This window comes from Triticum urartu, chromosome 3 (assembly GCF_003073215.2).
Source record: "Triticum urartu cultivar G1812 chromosome 3, Tu2.1, whole genome shotgun sequence".
Lineage (NCBI taxonomy): Eukaryota > Viridiplantae > Streptophyta > Magnoliopsida > Poales > Poaceae > Triticum > Triticum urartu.
The window spans coordinates 682341185-682361618 of NC_053024.1; positions in this window are offsets into that span (position 1 = coordinate 682341185).

The following is a 20434-nucleotide window of genomic DNA, read 5'->3' on the forward strand; positions in this document are numbered from 1 at the left end:
AACCAGTATAAATCTTGTGTCCTTTGTGTTGCGAGTTCGTCAAGTTAGTTCATGAGATCTAGGTTAAGTTAGGACACGGATCGATACGGGGGGAGATCTTCGCGCACACCCCAGTGTTCGAACCTTAAGGGTTTTGCCGGAACCCGTGATCCGACAAATAACATACAGAAGCACACAAACAAAGAATCAAAAAGAAAACTGAAGAAAAGACTTATGAAAACTCCAAAAGTATCCAAATAAAACATCTGTACAGCATGAAATTCTAATAGTAGTAAAAAATTGTGTGTTTTGATCTTAATAGAAAGCACACGCGACGAGCTTCGATTTGCAAAAAGAAACACTCCAATCGGAGTTACAAAACTCAAACTATAGCTAAACGAAGTTTAAACCAGATCTGGACAAAATCAAACTTTAAAACTTTAAAAATATTATTAGGTTGATTATCTGGATAAAGGGGATCATGAAGAAGAATTTGGCGTTGGTTTCGTTGAATTTGGACAAACGATTTAAAAGTTGTGAGGGTTGAAAACCAGGGGCTAAACTATAAGAAAAACTATTTGCATCTGGGTCCTTGGCTACGAGACAAAGAAACTAAAGGGCAAACGTCCGCTACAGAAGCATAAGCGACGAATTCGTTCGCTGCCGAGGCTAAACTAGCGAGCGTCCGCTAAATAGAAAAAATGTTTAAAAATGAATCGATTTGGATCGCCAGATCTAGATCGGACGGACAAGGGGGAGCGACGATTACCGCGGTGGTCGCCGAAGTGGGGGAAGGCGGTGGCGGCTTCGGACGGGGACGGCGGCTTCGGCAGCGGCTTCGGACGGCAGCTCCGGCGGCGGTGGATGCGGCTCGGGGCGGCGAGGCGAGCGGCGGCGGCAGCTTCTGTTGCGGTGGCGGTGGATGCGGCGCGGCGCCTGCTGCTTCGACTTGGGGAGAGAGAGGGTCGGGTCGGGGTATTTATAGGAGGGAGGGGAGGCGATGGCTTGGCGGAGGGGGCAAGGGCGAGGGAGGAGTCCAGGTCGGCGGCGACATCCGATGGCGGCACGGCAGCGTGCTCGGGCAGGACTCCCGCTCGGGGTCGAGGACGACGCGGCACGCTGGGCGAGGCCGCGGCCTGGCTGGAAAATTGGGACGGCCCGGTCCGGCGGCTAAAGATTTTTTTTAAAAAAACTTTTCCAGAAATAAGAAAGAAACAAAAACTATAATAAATATATATCCTAAAATAGCAGAAAAATTCACATATAATTAGGGTCTTATTATTGACCTTGCGAACATTTTTTTGGCCTAAATGTCTAAATTAAAAACAAACACTTTAGTACCGATAAAATTTGCATAAAATAAATATTTTTGCAAATAAAATCAAATAAACATATTTTGATTCAAAATTCAATTTCCAATATTTATTTTATGTTTTTGAAGAAGCCATGTTATCTTCTCTCTTTATTTTATTTATTTTGGAAATATTGGAAATTGAAAATTGATGAAAATCAAATTTGATCCAAACCCCACTTTGGAAAATAAAACATGGGTCTCTTGGGAAACTTCCAACTCTCTCATTTGGTCCTTGAGTTGCTTAAAGTCCCTTGGATCAATTTCCAACAAAACAAAATTCAAAAATGCACAAATTATGAATTCATATGAATGGTCTAAATTATAATGTCCAAATTGAAATTTGGGATCTTACAATGGCTTCTGCTGGCTGTTCTCTCTTCAGCTTGATCTTCATCAACCAAGCATCCTCTTCCAAGTTGTTGGAGGAAGAACAAGACATTATGCCTGGCTCAATAGATCTCGCTGAAAATAACAAGAAAAGAAAACAGAGGATTTCTCCGTGATACGGTGATCAACAGGTCCGGGAAGTATATATAGATTTTTTTATCTTGCGGGACAAGCAAACGAAAGAAAAACAGAGTGCGGAAGGTGTCCCAAGTGGGCACAACCCACCTGGGTACGCCAGGCATGCCTGGCGCGCCCTGGTGTCTTGTGCCCACCAGGGTACACTTCCTGATAGTTTCTTATTTTCCTATTTTTCCAAATATTCCAAAACTGACAAAAAATATTTTTGCAGATTTTTCGGAGTCTCTTTACTTACCATATCACGTACCTCCTTATTTACACGATTCTAGTGTTCCGGAAGGACTCTTTTATGTGTTGTTCCACCGTCATAGTTTGGATAATATTACTATCAACGTTAATGGTCGTACCTGAGATATAATGTTTTATTCATTGCCTATTGACAACTTTCGGGTTAGTACATTCGGCATTATTTATTTGGATGGCCCTAGACCGACAAACCTCCTTGATAACATAGGGGCCTTCCCATTTTGAGAGGAGTTTTGCTGGAAAGAATCTGAAACGAGAGTTGTACAAGAGAACATATTATCTGACTTTAAACTCACGCTTTTGGATTATTTTTTCATGCCATCTTTTAACTCTTTCTTTGAATAATTTTGCATTTTCATAAGCTTGGGTTCTCCATTCATCTAATGAGCTAATATCAAATAACCTCTTTTCACCAGCAAGTTTGAAATCACAATTAAGCACTTTGAGTGCCCAATATGCTCTATGTTCTAACTCAAGAGGCAAATGACAAGCTTTTCATAAATCATTTTAAAAGGAGACATACACATTGGATTTTTATATGTTTTTCTATAAGCCCACACTACATCATCTAATTTCTTAGACCAATTCTTCCTGGACCTATTGACAGTCTTTTGCAAAATTAATTTTATTTCTCTATTGCTAAGTTCAACTTGACCACTAGACTAAGGATGATAAGGTGATGTAATTATATGGTTAACATCATACTTGGCAAGCATTTTACGGAAAGCACCATTAATAAAGTGTGAGCCACCATTAGTCATTAAATATCTAGGGACTCCAAACCTTGGGAAAATAACTTCCTTAATCATTTTAATAGAGTTGTTGTGATAAGCACTACTAGTTGGAGTAGTTTCTACCCATTTAGTAACATAATCAACAGCAACCAAAATATGTGTATACCAATTAGAGGAAGGAAAAGGTCCCATGTAATCAAATCCCCAAACATCAAATGGTCAATAGCAAGTGAATAATTCATAGGCATTTCTTGACGCTTAATGATATTACCTATTCTTTGACATTCATCACAAGATAAGACGAACTTACGGGCATCCTTGAAGAGAGTAAGCCAATAAAATCCAGATTGCAATACCTTGTGAGCAGTTATATCTCCAGCATGATGCCCTCCATAAGCTTTGGAGTGACATTTCCATAGGATTTGTCCCTGTTCATGCTCAGGTACACAATGTCTAATAATACCATCTACTCCTTCTTTATAAAGATATGGATCATCCCAAAAGTAATGTCTTAAATCATAGAAGAATTTTTTTGTTGGTATGTAAAGCTAGGTGGTAAATATTTAGCAACAATGTAATTAGCATAGTCAGCAAACCAAGGAGTACTATGAGCAACATTCATTGCAGCTAACTGCTCATCAGGAAAATTATTGATACGTCTACGTCATATCTACTTTTTCCAAACACTTTTGCCCTTGTTTTGGACTCTAACTTGCATGATTTGAATGGAACTAACCCGGACAAACATTCTTTTTAGCAGAATTGCCATGGTGTTATTTATGTGCAGAAACAAAAGTTCTTGGAATGACCTGAAACTTCACGGAGCATCTTTTTGGAAATAATAAAAAAATACTAGCAAAAGATCAAGACCAGGGGCCCATACCCTAGCCACGAGGGTGGGGGCGCGCCTGCCCCCCTGGGCGCGCCCCCTACCTCGTGGGCCCCCTGGAGCTCCACCGACCTCAACTCCAACTCCATATATTCACTTTCAGGGAGAAAAAAATCAGAGAGAAGGATTCATCGTGTTTTACGATACGGAGCCGCCGGCAAGCCCTAAAACCTCTCGGGAGGGCTGATCTGGAGTCTGTTCGGAGCTAGGGAGAGGGGGATTCGTCGCCGTCGTCATCATCAACCATCCTCCATCACCAATTTCATTATGCTCACCGCCGTGCGTGAGTAATTCCATCATAGGCTCGTTGGACGGTGATGGGTTGGATGAGATTTATCATGTAATCGAGTTAGTTTCGTTAGGGTTTGATCCCTAGTATCCACTATGTTCTGAGATTGATATTGCTATGACCTTGCTATGCTTAATGCTTGTCACTAGGGCCCGAGTGCCATGATTTCAGATCTGAAGCTATTATGTTTTCATCAATGTATGAGAGTTCTTGATCCTATCTTGCAAGTCTATAGTCACCTACTATATGTTATGATCCGGCAACCCCGAAGTGACAATAATCGGGACCACTCCCGGTGATGATCGTAGTTTGAGGAGTTCATGTATTCACTATGTGTTAATGCTTTGGTCCGGTACTCTATTAAAAGGAGGCCTTAATATCCCTTAGTTTCTGCTAGGACCCCGCTGCCACGGGAGGGTGGACAAAAGATGTCATGCAAGTTCTTTTCCATAAGCACGTATGACTATATTCGGAATACATGCCTACATTACATTGATGAATTGGAGCTAGTTCTGTTTCACCCTATGTTATGACTATTACATGATGAACCGCATCCGGCATAATTCTCTATCACCGATCCATTGCCTACGAGCTTCCCATATATTGTTCTTTGCTTATTTACTTTTCCGTTCCTATTGTTACAACCACTACAAAATACCAAAAACGTTACTTTTGCTATCATTACCGTTTGCTACCGTTACCACTACTAGCATATTCCTTTGCTACTAAACACTTTGCTATAGATATTAAGTTTCCAGGTGTGGTTGAATTGACAACTCAACTGCTAATACTTGAGAATATTCTTTGGCTCCCCTTGTGTCGAATCAATAAATTTGGGTTGAATACTCTACCCTCAAAAACTATTGCGATCCCCTATACTTGTGGGTTATCAAGACTATTTTCTGGCGTCGTTGTCCGGGAGCATAGCTCTGTTCTTTGAGTCACTTGGGATTTATATCTGCTTATCATTATGAAGAACTTGAGAGATCCAAAAACCAAGATTTATCCCTCAACTACGAGGGGGGTAAGGAGCTGCCATCTAGCTCTGCACTTGATTCACTTTTTGTTCTGAGTAAGCTTGCGACACCTAAACCTGCTTCTGCTATTCGTTCTGATATGTCGCATGTTATTGATGATGCCACTTCTTCTATGCATGATACTTATGATGAAACTACTTCTATGCTTGATACTACTATGCCACTTGGTGAATTTCTTGATGAACAACTTTCTAGGGTTAGAGAGAATGAAATTATTGAAACTGATAATATTGATGAAAGTGATGATGAAGACTCTTCCCCTAGTAAATATGAATCGCCTGTTATTCCTGAAGGTTATGTTTTGAAAAAAGAAGCTGCTCTAGCTATTTTAGCTTGCAAAGATAGATACGAGCTCAAGAGGTTATTAGCTAAATGCAAGCAGCAATCTCTTAATGCTAGAATGAAACCTAACCCTGCTTTTGCTACTTCACCTATCTGTGTTACTGATAAGGATTATGAATTCTCTGTTGATCCTGATATAATTACTTTGGTTGAATCTGATCCTTTTCATGACTATGAATCTGAAACTGTTGTGGCACATCTTACAAAATTAAATGATATAGCCACCCTGTTCACTAATGATGAGAAATCTCGCTACCTTTATATCCTTAAAATATTTCCGTTCTCATTAAAGGGTGATGCTAAGATATGGTTTAATTCTCTTAATCCTGGTTGTGTGCGTAGTCCCCAGGATATGATTTATTACTTCTCTGTTAAATATTTCCCTACTCATAAGAAACAAGCTGCTTTAAGGGGTATATACAACTTTGTGCAAATTGAAGAAGAGAGTCTCCCACAAGCTTGGGGGAGGCTTCTCAAGTTACTTAATGATTTGCCTGATCATCCTCTCAAGAAAAATGAAATACTTGATATCTTTTATAATGGACTAACCGATGCTTCCAGAGTTTACCTGGATAGTTGTGCTGGTTCTGTTTTCAGGGAAAGAACACTGGATGAAGCTGAAATTCTATTGAATAGTATGTTGACAAATGAAAATAATTGGACCCTTCCTGAGCCAGCTCCTGAGCCAATTCCTGAGCCTATTCCTAAACCAACTCTGAAGAAAAGAGGTGTTCTATTTCTCAGTCCTGAAGATATGCAAGAGGCAAAGAAATCAATGAAAGAAAAGGGTATAAAAGCTGAAGATGTTAAGAATTTACCACCTATTGAAGACATACATGGTCTTAATTTACCGCCTGTTGAAGAAACATATGATCTTAATCCATCACCTATTGACACATGTAGTAAAGGTAAATTCTCTCTATAGATATGATAAAGCTGAAATCCCTCCTACTAAGTTTGCTAGTCAATGTTTGGATGAATTTGATAACTTTATGGTTAAGCAAGAAGATTTTAATGCTTATTTTGGTAGATAATTAAAACAGAATGCTTATATGATTGAACACTTGGGTGATTATATGTGTAGAGTTAAAGGTGAACTTAAACTCATTAGTAAACATGCTTCTATGATTACCACTCAAGTAGAACAAGTACTTAAGGCTCCAAATGATTTGCTCAGTGAATTGAATAGTAGGAATAATGACTATGTTGTTAGAGTGGCTACTAGAACCGGTAAAATGACTCAGGAAGCTTTGTATCCTGAAGGCCACCCTAGGAGAATTGAGCAAGATTCTCAAAGAAATAATATAGATGCACCTAGTCCTTCTAAAAGGAAGAAAAAGAAAAATGATAGGACTTTGCATGCTTCTAGTGAACCAATTGCTGAAACACCTGAGAATCCAAATGATATTTCTATTTCTGATGCTGAAACACAATCTGGTAATGAACATGAAACTAGTGATAATGTTAATGATGATGCTCAACCTAGTAATGATAATGATATAGAAATTGAACCTGTTGTTGATCTTGAGAACCCACAATCAAAGAATCAACGTTATGAGAAGGAAGACTTTGTTGCTAGGAAACACGGAAAGGAAAGATAGCCTTGGGTTCAGAAACCCATGCCTTTTCCTCCCAAACCATCCAAGAAAAAGGATGATGAGGATTTTGAGCGCGTTGCTAAAATGATTAGGCCTATCTTTATGCGTGTGCGATTAACTGATATGCTCAAAATGAATCCTTATGCTAATTATATGAAAGAAATTATTACTAATAAAAGAAAGATACCTGTCAGGACCCCGATTCCAAGTCACATCGATCTAGCCGGTAACACCTCATATCACATTGCGGCCTCACGCACGGTATCCCCACGGGTGTCGCCTTACCATGGGCTAGGACCATTTATGCCTTTTGACTCACGTATATGATAGTGTTGCTAGCATCCATATGACAGAGAACCCAGGCCGACATGGCTAGTCATGAACCCAAAGCGGCATAGACCTATGGGGACAGGCATACATGAATCACATCGAGCATGTCGGTCAACAGCGTGTGAATCCGGGCTGTAGCATTGGGCTCACAGGACTCCGGGGAACCCGGGCTGTAGTAGGCTAGGCAGGACTCCGGATGTCACCGCGTTTCATTTCCCGAAAGGGACAGATATAGGAACGAAGTGAAACACATGCCGGCCAGTCAAGTGTCCTGAGCAGTAGTGCTGGCTAGCAGGGCTCCAGTGAACTGGGCTATAGCGGACTACTATGGCTCAAGGAGCACTAGACTACATTTCCCCATAAGAGAGGCTGCCAAGGATAAACAACTAGATTGTCGGATCCCACACATACCAAGCATTTCAATCATACACACAATATGCTCGATATGTGCAAATACAACATGGCATCACAACAAAACTCTACAACTCAAGTACTTTATTTAAAGGCTCCAGAGAGCCATACATAACATGTTCATACAGGTAGGGGTCACATGACTCGACACTCAAGTCATACAAGCATACAAGCACATGCAGAAGCAAATAGTCTGAGTACAGACACTAGAAAGAAAGAAGGCTTGTCGAAGCCTGTCTATCTACATAGGGCCCTCCATGGCCAAGATCACCACCTGAGTGGCAAGTTACTCATCGACGTCGAGGTCTACATAAAACCCATCGGAGGGGGCGGTGTTGTCGTCTGAAAACAGTAATTAAAGCAACATGAGTACAAAGGTACTCAGCAAGTCTTACAACAGAACCTACTATACATGCTCATTCTCAAGAAGGTGGTGGAGTTATTGCAGCAAACCAGCTTTGACTCTTGGCTAAGCTATCCTACGAGACACCACTAGTAAAATAGTTTTCGCACACGAGTCCAATAATCACCAACACAATACTCCACCGGGGATACTCCCTCGTCATCCTACGAGAGGGCCATCCTCGGTACTCACACTTATCTTGAGTCTTTTAGTAGTAATCATTAACTTGTCTATGAACTGTATAGGCAACCAAGTAGTCCTTTACCGCGGACGCGGCTATTCGAATAGTTTTATACCCTGCAGGGGTGTACTTCGTCACACATGTTTCCACCACTTAGCGTCTGCACACGACATGTGCTCGGCAGACTTCAAGCGAAAGCCGACGTGGGTGTAGACCACGACCTGACTAACCGCACAAGTCTCTAGTCCAGGTTTATCGCCTATTCGGGTTCCATCCGCAAGGAAATCTGGCCAGGGTGTCCTCAACGGCCCCAAACGATGTGTACAAGGTCCCGAGACGCCAAACGGGTGCCCGGCATACCCGGCCACAGTGTATCTACCGCATCATAGCCCACCCCTAGGGTCAGCGCTACGCACGGCCACCAACACATAACCTAAAAACACCAGAAACTAGTTGCAACTCCTGGACAGAGGACGAGAGGTGTCAATAAGTCGAGCGGGGTCATATTTCAGGGCCCAATGTGTGGTAGTAGCTGAATCTTAAATCACGCATACAGAACTCAGTTCTTATGGACGGCCTCAATGAAACAGCCCACCATGTACTCCTACATGGCCTCTCATCGATACCTTTACCAAATCATGTTCAACACATCTCTCACATTACCGACATCATCATTTCACTCTAGCCCATCACCAAGATGAACTAGACCTAACTCAACTCTAAGCATAGCAGGCATAGCAAGGTAGGAAACACATACATGGCTCAATCAACTCCTACACATGCTAATGGGTTTCATCTAGTTACTGTGGCAATGACAGGTCATGCAAAGGATAAGGGTTCAACTACCGCAGCACACAGCAGTTTGAAACGTTGTTGTCTTAATGCAGTAAGTGAGAGCAGAAGAGAGAACATGGGATTGTATCGATATGATCAATGGGGTTGCTTGCCTGATGCAGTGGTAGTAGGGTACTGCCCTTCAGCTGGATACTCGGAATTATCCTCGGAGGCAGAACCTACCACGAATGACACCACTGAACACAATCATCACATGGCAATATGCAACAATATGATGCATGCTATGACATGGCAATATGAGGTGTCCTGCCTAATGCAATGTGAAACAAGTTGAAATGGGTCCATTTGAATCAAAGATTCAAATAGAAGCTTAAGTTCTTATGCATTATAAGTGTATTACCTTGTTTCACCTAAACAGCAAGGTTAAAGTGTTCTGTCATGCATGAAACCATTGCAGATGGAAAGGTTGAATTTTTCTGATCAAATTTGATATATAAATCTTTTCAATCTGAGTTATAGATTATTTTCTATGATTTTTAGAAGTTTTGGTTATTTTCTGGAATTTCCTATATAAGAATAAATCCAGAAAAGGTTTTACTGCGTCAGCCTGGCGTCAGTGTGACGTCAGCGGGTCAAAGGCGCCAGCCCAGGTCAAACCTGACTGGTGGGCCCCATCTGTCAGTGTCACAACTAACTAATAGAGTTAGTTAGTGTTTCGTTAGCACTAAACTAGGTTAGTTAGGCCCTGGGCCCACATGTCAGTGAGTCAACCTGTTAACTAAAATAATTAGTGTTAACTAAACTAATTCTAATTAGACAGGGGCATGGCCCACACGTCAGTGACTCAGGGGGGGTCAACCTGGGCCCACATGGGGTCAAACAGGGTCAAACTCGTCGGCGTTTAGCCGCCGGCGAGGCCAGACGCGGTGGAGCAGCGCAGGATTCACCTACAGGGCGCTGTTCGGCGCGCGGAGCACAGCTACGGGACGCAGACGCTCATCCGCATCCAACCAAGGTGGTGGCGCGGCCAGGGGTGGCCGGAGTGGCGCCGGCGACGAGCTTGGCAGCGGCCGAAGCTCGGGTGCAGGTGGGGATGATGTTGTGGTGCGCAAACGAGCGCGACGAGGTGCTACGTTGGTTCTACGTGATGCAGGGAGTGCGTTGGGGGCATGCCCGGGACCAAATGGTCAACGGAGCATCGCCGGCGACGAGCGCGGGCGGTGGCGCGTGCGGGTGAGCATGGTGCAGTCGCTACCTAGTGCAAAAGAGGAAACGGAGAGGATGGGGAGATGGCTGAGCTCACGGGGGTCTCGACAAGACAGTCAACGGGGTCGGGGGCGAGCTGATGCGGCGAGGACGGCGAAGGGGATCTCCGGTGGCCGGAGTTGGGGAAGACGAGGTCGGGGCGGTTCTAGAGCGCGCGAGCGCTCGGGGCTCGGCCTGCTCGACGTAGTTGACGGCGACGGAGCTCATGGACACGACGGCGCGGCGCGAGGATGACGGAGGGCGCGGCTACGGCGACGGTGCGGCGGCAGAGGCATCGGCCATGGTGGGAGAGGGCGAGGGAGATGGCAGGGGGGTGAATGGAGAGGTCTGCAGGGTCGGGGCGATGACGTGGAGGTGCGTCGAGACGTTCAAGGGCGTGGGAGGCAAGCAGGTGGCGCCGTGGCGAGCTCAGGCGCGCCGGCGCTCACCTCCTGCCTGCATGCCTGGCGAGAGGAAGCAGCTGACTGGCCATGGGCCAGTACAGTGCTGGGCCGCCAGGTGGGCCGGCTGGGGGGGGGGGGGGGGGTGGGGGGGGGGGGGGGGGGGGGGGGGGGTTAGCCAAGGTTAGTCCTTTTCTCTCTTTTTTCTGTTTTTATTTATTCTGTCTTGTGTTTTGGAACAGTAGAAATACTATTTCATTTAGAAAAACCCTGGAAATAATCAAAGGCACATTTGAAAATATTCTCAACAGCCTAAAATTACTTTCAGGATTATTTGGGCATTTAAATTATTTTATAGCATTTAAATGCCCAAATGTGAATACTATATGGATTAATCCAATGACCTTAGGATGTCCTAGAAAAATGTTCACCATTTTTGTCAAATGTTTTAACCCAAAACAAAAAGGGTGGACTTTTTAGAAGGACATTTTAGGTTCATTGAAAAAGTTTTTAGTAAACCCTAGTTGTTCGAGGGGGGTGCTGGGGGTTCTGTCATCCCCATTTCATCTTTTTGGGAAAATTAAACATGATGCAATCACTCTAATGCATGAACTAGCTAGGGTGTGACAACTCACCCCCACTCAAAAGAATCTCGTCCCGAGATTTAGGATCTGTTGGGAAGAAGGTGGGTTACTCGAGTCGAAGACGATCCTCCCTTTCCCAAGTGGCTTCCTTTTCGGAATGGTGTGACCATTGGACCTTGAGAAACTTGATGTTATGGCATCGAGTGGTACGCTCGGCTTGATCAAGGATACAAACGGGATATTCCCGATATGAAAGATTATCTTGTAGATCAAGCGTTTCGTGGTCCACTCCACGGATAGGATCCGCGAAGCAACGCCGGAGTTGAGAAACGTGGAAGACGTCATGAACTCTGGAAAGATGCGGAGGTAGTTCCAATTGGTAGGCAACTTCTCCTCGTTTGGCTAGAATGCAAAAGGGTCCAATGTAATGAGGAGCCAATTTGCCTTTGATACCGAAACGATGGGTTCCCTTTAACGGAGTAACCCGAAGGTAAGCCTTCTCGCCGACTTCATAAGTCATGAGCTTATGTTTACGATCATATTGGCTCTTTTGACGAGATTGGGCTGTTTTCAATTTCTCACGAATAACGCGAACCTACTCCTCTGCTTCCTGAATCATATCCGGGCCAAAGAGTTGTCTTTCCCCGGTTTCTGACCAGTTAAGAGGCGTTCGACATTTTCGTCCATAGAGAACTTCGAAAGGAGGTTTGCCCAAGCTAGCTTGATAACTGTTGTTATAAGCGAACTCCGCGAATGGAAGGCATTTCTCCCAATACATTCCGAATGAGATGACAGAAGCTCGGAGCATATCCTCCAGAATTTGATTTATTCGCTCTACTTGACCACTTGGTTGGGGGTGGAAGGCGGTGCTAAAAGAGAGGCGAGTTCCCATAGCATTTTGGAAACTTTCCCAAAATCGAGAGGTGAAGAGACTCCCACGGTGTGAGTTAATTTCCAATGGGACACCATGAAAAGACACTATTCGGGAGATGTATAGGTCAGCTAGCTGGCTAGCGGTGATACTCTCACGAAGAGGTAGGAAATGGGCTACTTTGGAAAGACGATCGATCACGACGAAGATAGCATTATTCCCTCTCTTGGTCCTGGGAAACCCAGTAATGAAATCCATACTGATTTTATCCCATTTCCACTCAGGAATAGCCAAAGGTTGAAGGGTGCCAGCAGGCCGTTGATGCTCTGCTTTAACACGACGACAGACGTCGCAACTAGCAATGTATTGAGCAATTTCTCTCTTCATCCTAGTCCACCAAAACCTCTGGCGTAGGTCTTGATATATTTTAGTACTACCCAGATGAATGGTGAGAGCGGAATCATGAGCTTCCTTAAGAATCAACTTACGTAGATGTTGTTTCTTGGGAACCACCAAGCGGTTCTCAAAGAAAACAACACCTCGCTCATCCACGGAAAAACATTTAGCAACTCTGCTAGCGATGTTTTCCTTAATCCGGGATATGCCCTTATCACGCTTCTGGGCAGCTATGATTTGATCCGTAAGGTTAGGCTTTGCCACCAGGGTGGATAGGAATCCTCGAGGAACTATGTGAAGGTTAAGCTTACGAAATTCCTCGTGGAGAAGTGGTTGACTTTGTTGTAACATTAGGTTGTTACAATAAGATTTATGACTTAACACATCGGCCATGACATTGGCCTTGCTCGGGGTGTAAGTTATTCCTAAGTCGTAATCCAAGATCAACTCGACCCAACATCTTTGCCTGAGATTCAAATCCAGTTGGGTGAAGATATATTTCAAACTTTGGTGATCGGTGAAGATCTCGCAACGATTACCGAGAAGGTAATGTCGCCAAGTTTTGAGTGCATGGACTACAGCTGCAAGCTCTAGATCATGTGTGGGATAGTTTTCCTCATGGGGGTGTAATTGCCGTGAAGCATAGGCAATTACCTAACGATCTTGCATGAGTATGCAACCTAGTCCTTGTTGCGAGGCGTCGCAATAGATAATAAAGTCCTTGGAGAAATCAGGTGGTACCAGTACGGGAGTAGTTGTCAGGTTTCTTTTCAGTTCCTGAAAGCTGAACTCGCACTGTGGGGTCCACTTGAACTTTTTATCTTTCTTGAGGAGTTCAGTTAGAGGTTTAGCAACCTTGGAGAAATTATCAGTGAAGCGACGGCAATAACTCGCTAAGCCAAGGAAGCTCCGAACTTGCTTGACCGTCTTAGGTGGAGTCCAATCAAGGACGGCTTGAACTCGCTCGGGATTGACAGCAATACCCTTACCAGAGATTACATGGCCTAGATAGGTCACTTCTGGCAACCAAAATTCACACTTGGAGAATTTGGCATAAAGACGATGCTCTCGAAGTTTCGTCAATACCAGCCTTAGATGTTCGGCATGTTCCTCTTCATTCTTGGAATAGATGAGTATATCATCGAGGTATACTATGACGAATTTATCCAAATACTCCATGAAGACCGAGTTCATCAATCGAGAGAAGGTGGCTGGGGCATTGGTCAAACCGAAGGACATAACGGTGTACTCGTATTGGCCATAGCGAGTAACAAAGGCCGTTTTGGGAATGTCCCCGTTTCTGATTTTGATTTGATGGTCGCTCAACCTCAAATCCATCTTGGAGAAGCTGAGGATCCAACGAGCTGATCATACAGATCATTGATCCTGGGAAGCGGATACTTGTTCTTGATAGTGACCAAATTGACAGGTCGGTAATCTACAACCTTCTGATCCGTTCCATCCTTCTTCTTGACGAAGAGGACGGGGCAAGCCCAAGGGGAGGAAATAGGACGGATGAAACCCTTTTTCAAGGACTCATCGAGTTGGTTCTTAAGCTCGGCTAGTTCTAAGGGTGCCATCTTATAGGGTCTTCTAGAAATTGGGACGGTTCCTGGAACAAGGTCTATCACAAACTCGACATCCCTGTCAGGTGGAACACCTGGCAGTTCTTCTGGAAAGACATCTGGGAAGTCTCGGACTACCGGAATATCTTCAAGGTCTGGAAGGGGGTTGGCATTTAGGGAGTAAAGCTGGCGCTTGGCCACTCGAGTTAAGACATTGACTGTCTTGCCCGAGGGGTGAGTAAGTTGAACAGTTCTAGTGGCACAATCAATCTTAGCATAATGAGCTGACATCCAGTCCATACCCAAGATGATGTTTATGTCCGAGGACTTGAGAGCTATTAAAGATGCAAGGAAGACAAGTCTATCGACAAGAATTTCATTCCCATGGCTTACTCTAGAAGTTTGCCATCTAGAGCCAGGGGTTTGAATTTCCATGGTAGTGGGCATGTCACAGAATGTCGTGTTATGCAATCGAGCATAGCTCTCAGATATGAATGAATGCGATGCTCCGGTATCGAAAAGAAGAGATGCCGGATGGAAATTAACAAGGAGCGTACCAAGGACGACGTTAGGATCATCATGAGCCTCCTCAGCTGAGACATAGTTGACATGGGCACGTGCAGTGGTGGCTGGCTTGGCGTAGAATGTCTTTCCCGCTGGCTTACCACGGCCAACGGACTTCCCAGACTGGTTGGGGTTGTTGTTCTAGGGACACTCTCAGTTGTAGTGACCCGGCTCTCCACACTTGAAACATGTCACAACATTGGGGCGTGGAGCAGCATTAGCAGTGGGGCCACCATAAGGTTTAGGCGGTGCAAACTGCTGGTTGGGGCGAGGCGCCTCAAAGGATGGCCTCAGAATGAACCTGGGTGGCAGCGCTATGCTTGGAATCCACACCCGGCGCTTCTGAGATCCAGAGCCGGATGAAGAGCCAAAATCACGAGAGTGCTTGCGTGAAGCGTCATAGTTAGACTGGCCTGTCTCAGCACTGATGGCCTTATTGACCAACTTCTGGAAGGAGGTGCACTCGCGCAGACGAAGATCGCGGCAAAGCTCGGGGCTAAGTCCCTTGTGGAACCTTGCCTTCTTCTTAGCGTCGGTGGATACCTCTTCAGGAGCATATCGTGCCAGATTCCCAAATTCACGAATTTATGCATCCACAGTTAGTCTGCCTTGGGTGAAATTGCAAAACTCTTCCCTCTTACGATCTATGAGACCTTCCGGGATGTGATGCTCATGGAAAGCCTCACTGAATTCAGCCCAAGTAGTGATTTGGCCGACCGGGCGCATAGCCTCAAAGTTTTCCCACCAAAGGCTAGCAGGGCCTTCGAGGTGATAGGCAGCATAGGTAACCTTATCAGCTTCGGCTACGTTGGCAGAACATAGCTTGTGGGTGATGCTGCGAAGCCAGTCATCCACGTCAAGGGGCTCGACGGAATGATTAAACTTGGGTGGGTACAACTTGATGAAGTCATTGATTGACACCAAGTCATTTCGCTGATGGCGTGCAGTGTTCTTCTCAATCCGCTCCAGCAAGCGGTTAGTCTAACGCTTGTTTCTTTCCGCCTCCAGCATCACTTCGGCCAGAGAAGGCGGGTGAGGCAGATTTTCACCCCTAGCTGCACTGGCTCCCCCTGCTCCGGGGCAGCAGGGTTGCTGCGGGTGTTGACCATCCTAGGAAAAACAAGACAACGTTTTAGACAAGGATGGCACAAACTTGGCAAGGAAGTGCAGAATGTAATGGATAACATGGAATGCTAAGATGTTCATTGCACAACATGGTAATATAGAAACCGCCATATATATACCATTGGTCATACACACCGTACATAGTTTAGTACAAGCCCAGGCTAGAGTACAACTACAGTGAAAGACATTACATCTCATCGGAGGCATTCCAAGCTCCTATACATTATTTTTCTACACCTCCGGAGCGTGATACACACCAAGTTGTATCCCACGGTCACGCAGGACTGTGGAGAATACAACTATTACAATACTAGTGAAACTACTACTAGCTCAGACGGCTCCGTAGTAATCCTCATAAAAGTTGCCACCAAAGCCTGGAAGTGGAACATGATCATGTGGGAACAGACGGTCCTGCGGAGCCTGCAGACCATAGGGACTCAGATGTGGCCTTGGTCCCACAGACGGTGGCAGACAGTGACCACAAGGAGGGGTGATGCCTCCTACATCACGCCACTCCATACAATCTGGCAACCCAGACCGTACAGGATAAAGGTCCCTCAGGTCCATGTGTCCTGCCTGCACCGCAGGTGCAAACCGAGTCAAAGTGGCCCAGTGATCAGCACGAGAGTTGAAAAGCTCCATACGCAAGGCCTGATTTTCGCGGTCCTTATCCTCAAGCATCTCGGTAGTGGTGCGGAGTAGTGACTCCTCATGTGTAGAGTCATAGTACAAAGCCTGATAATACCCCTGTGCTCCAGGAAGTAAGGCTGGCATGTAGCGGAAATGGGTGTTCTGAAGCAAGGCAGTCCTGGCTTGAATGATAGTCATCATTGAGTAAGCTGCATCCTGCACAAACATCTCAATAGTGACCCCAAGTCCATAGGAATAGAAAAAGGTGCTCAGTGGCTCCAGGATAAGAGGGATATATCCTGACGGTACAAAGGTACTGGCTCTGGTTGAAGTCTTGGAACTGCTCCTCGACGGTATATTCCAGATACCACCAATAGCCTGACTCGACCATCAGTCGAACCAACATGTCCGTGCGAGCGGGTACATCGAGGCACCGGGTCAGACAAACCACTTGGTTCTGGGAACGGGTGGCCATCTGAAAGCACAGAATAATGCAAAGGCATTAGAATTTCCTATGAGAAATCGGACAGCATAACGGTTATAAATGCTCAGAAAAATATTTGAGACATCCACAACAGTTTGCAATACCACTCAACAACATCAAATCAAGGTTCTGGTTCAACTAACAACATACTAGAAGTAGTAGAAATTGTACTGAGGCTTGTAACAACAATCCTATAAGCTACTACGGATTAGTAACACGTGAACCTAATAGAGAGAAGAGAGCCTGGTCCTTAACCCATGTAGAATGAGAAGAGAATGACTCAGATCAGAGGGCATAAGGTAAAGGAGTAAAAGAGCCTTACGTTCCCTCCCACAATCAATTCCCCTACATATAACTAAAGCATTTCTAGACTCGATATCGACCAGTTTGGCTCAACGAACCTACAGGCAGTCCGGCTCTGATGCCAACGCTGTCAGGACCCCGATTCCAAGTCACATCGATCTAGCCGGTAACACCTCATATCACATTGCGGCCTCACGCACGGTATCCCCACGGGTGTCACCTTACCATGGCCCGGGACCATTTGCGCCTTTTGACTCACGTATATGATAGTGTCGCTAGCATCCATATGACAGAGAACCCGGGCCGACATGGCTGTCGTGAACCCAAAGCGGCACAGACCTATGGGGACAGGCATACATGAATCACATCGAGCATGTAGGTCAACAGCGTGTGAATCTGGGCTGTAGCACTGGGCTAACAGGACTCCGGGGAACCCGGGCTGTAGCAGGCTAGGCAGGACTCCGGATGTCACCGCGTGACATTTCCCCGAAGGAACAGATATAGGAACGAAGTGAAACACATGCCGGCCAGTCAAGTGTCCTGAGCAGTAGTGCTGGGCTAGAAGGACTTCGGTGAACCGGGCTGTAGCGGACTACTATGGCTCAAGGAGCACTAGACTACATTTCCCCATAAGAGAGGCTGCCAAGGATAAACAACTAGATTGTCAGATCCCACACATACCAAGCATTTCAATCACACACACAATATGCTCGATATGTGCAAATACAACATGGCATCACAACAAAACTCTACAACTCAAGAACTTTATTTAAAGGCTCCAGAGAGACATACATAACATGTTCATACAGGTAGGGGTCACATGACCCGACACTCAAGTCATACAAGCATACAAGCACATGCGGAAGAAAATAGCCTGAGTACAGACACTAGAAAGAAAGAAGGTTTGTCGAAGCCTATCTATCTACATAGGGCCCTCCATGCCCAGGATCACCACCTGGGTGGAAAGTTACTCATCGACGACGAGGTCTACATAAAACCCATCGGAGGGGGTGGTATTGTCGTCTGAAAACAGTAATTAAAGCAACATGAGTACAAAGGTACTCAGCAAGTCTTACAACAGAACCTACTATACATGCTCATTCTTAAGAAGGAGGTGGAGTTATTGCAGCAACCCAGCTTTGACTCTTGGCTAAGCTATCCTACGAGACACCCCTAGTAAAATAGTTTTCGCACACGAGTCCAATAATCACCAACACAATATTCCACCGGGGATCCTCTCTCGTCATCCTACGAGAGGGCCATCCTCGGTACTCACACTTATCTTGAGTCTTTTAGTAGTAACCATTAACTTGTCTATGAACTATATAGGCAACCAAGTAGTCCTTTACCGCGAACGCGGCTATTCGAATAGTTTTACACCCTGCAGGGGTGTACTTCGTCACACATGTTTCCACCACTTAGCGTCTGCACACGACATGTGCTCGGCAGACTTCAAGCGAAAGCCGACGTGGGTGTAGACCACGACCTGACTAACCGCACAAGTCTCTAGTCCAGGTTTATCGCCTATTCGGGTTCCATCCGCAAGGAAATCCGGCTGGGGTGTCCTCAACGGCCCCAAACAATGTGTACAGGGTCCCGAGACGCCCAACGGGCGCCCGGCATACCTGGCCATAGTGTATCTACCGCATCATAGCCCACCCCTAGGGTCAGCGCTACGCACGGCCACCAACACATAACCTACAAACACCAGAAACTAGTTGCAACTCCTGGACAAAGGACGAGAGGGGTCAATAAGTCGAGTGGGGTCATATTTCAGGGCCCAATGTGTGGTAGTAGCTGAATCGTAAATCACGCATATAGAACTCAGTTCTTATGGACGACCTCAATGAAACAACCCACCATGTACTCCTACATGGCCTCTCATCGATACCTTTACCAAATCATGTTCAACACATCTCTCACATTACCGACATAATCATTTCACTCTAGCCCATCACCCAGATGAACCAGACCTGACTCAACTCTAAGCATAGCAGGCATAGCAAGGTAGGAAACACATACATGGCTCAATCAACTCCTACACATGCTAGTGGGTTTCATCTAGTTACTGTGGCAATGACAGGTCATGCAGAGGATAAGGGTTCAACTACCGCAGCACACAACAGTTTGAAACATTGTTGTCTTAATGCAGTAAGTGAGAGCAGAAGCGAGAACATGGGATTGTATCGATATGATCAATGGGGCTACTTGCCTGATGGAGTGGTAGTAGGGTACTGCCTTTCAGCTGGATACTCAGAATTATCCTCGGAGGAAGAACCTACCACGAAGGACACCACAGAACACAATCATCACCTGGCAATATGCAACAATATGATGCATGCTATGACATGGCAATATGAGGTGTCCTGCCTAATGCAATGTGAAACAAGTTGAAATGGGTCCATTTGAATCAAAGATTCAAATAGAAGCTTAAGTTCTTATGCATTATAAGTGTATTAGCTTGTTTCACCTAAAAAGCAAGGTGAAAGTGTTTTGTCATGCATGAAACCATTACAGATGGAAAGATTGAATTTTTCTGATCAAATTTCATATATAAATCTTTTCAATCTGAGTTATAGATTATTTTCTATGATTTTTAGAAGTTTTGGTTATTTTCTGGAATTTCCTATATAAGAATAAATCCAGAAAAGGATTTACTGCGTCAGCCTGGCGTCAGTGTGACGTCAGCGGGTCAAAGGCGCCAGCCCAGGTCAAACCTGACTGGTGGGCCCCATCTGTCAGTGTCACAACTAACTAATAGAGTTAGTTAGTGTTTCGTTAGCACTAAACTAGGTTAGTTAGGCCCTGGGCCCACATGTCAGTGAGTCAACCTGTTAACTAAAATAATTAGTGTTAACTAAACTAATTCTAATTAGATAGGGGCATGGCCCACACGTCAGTGACTCAGGGGAGGTCAACCTGGCCCTACATGGTGTCAAACAGGGTCAAACTCGTCGGCGTTTAGCCGCCGGCGAGGCCAGACGCGGCGGAGCAGCGCGGGATTCACCTACAGGGCACCGTTCAGCGCACAAAGCACAGCTACGGGATGCGGACGCTCGTCAGCATCCAACCAGGGTGGTGGCGCGGCCGGGGGTGGCCGGAGTGGCGCTGGCGACGAGCTTGGCGGCGGCCGAAGCTCGGGTGTAGGTGGGG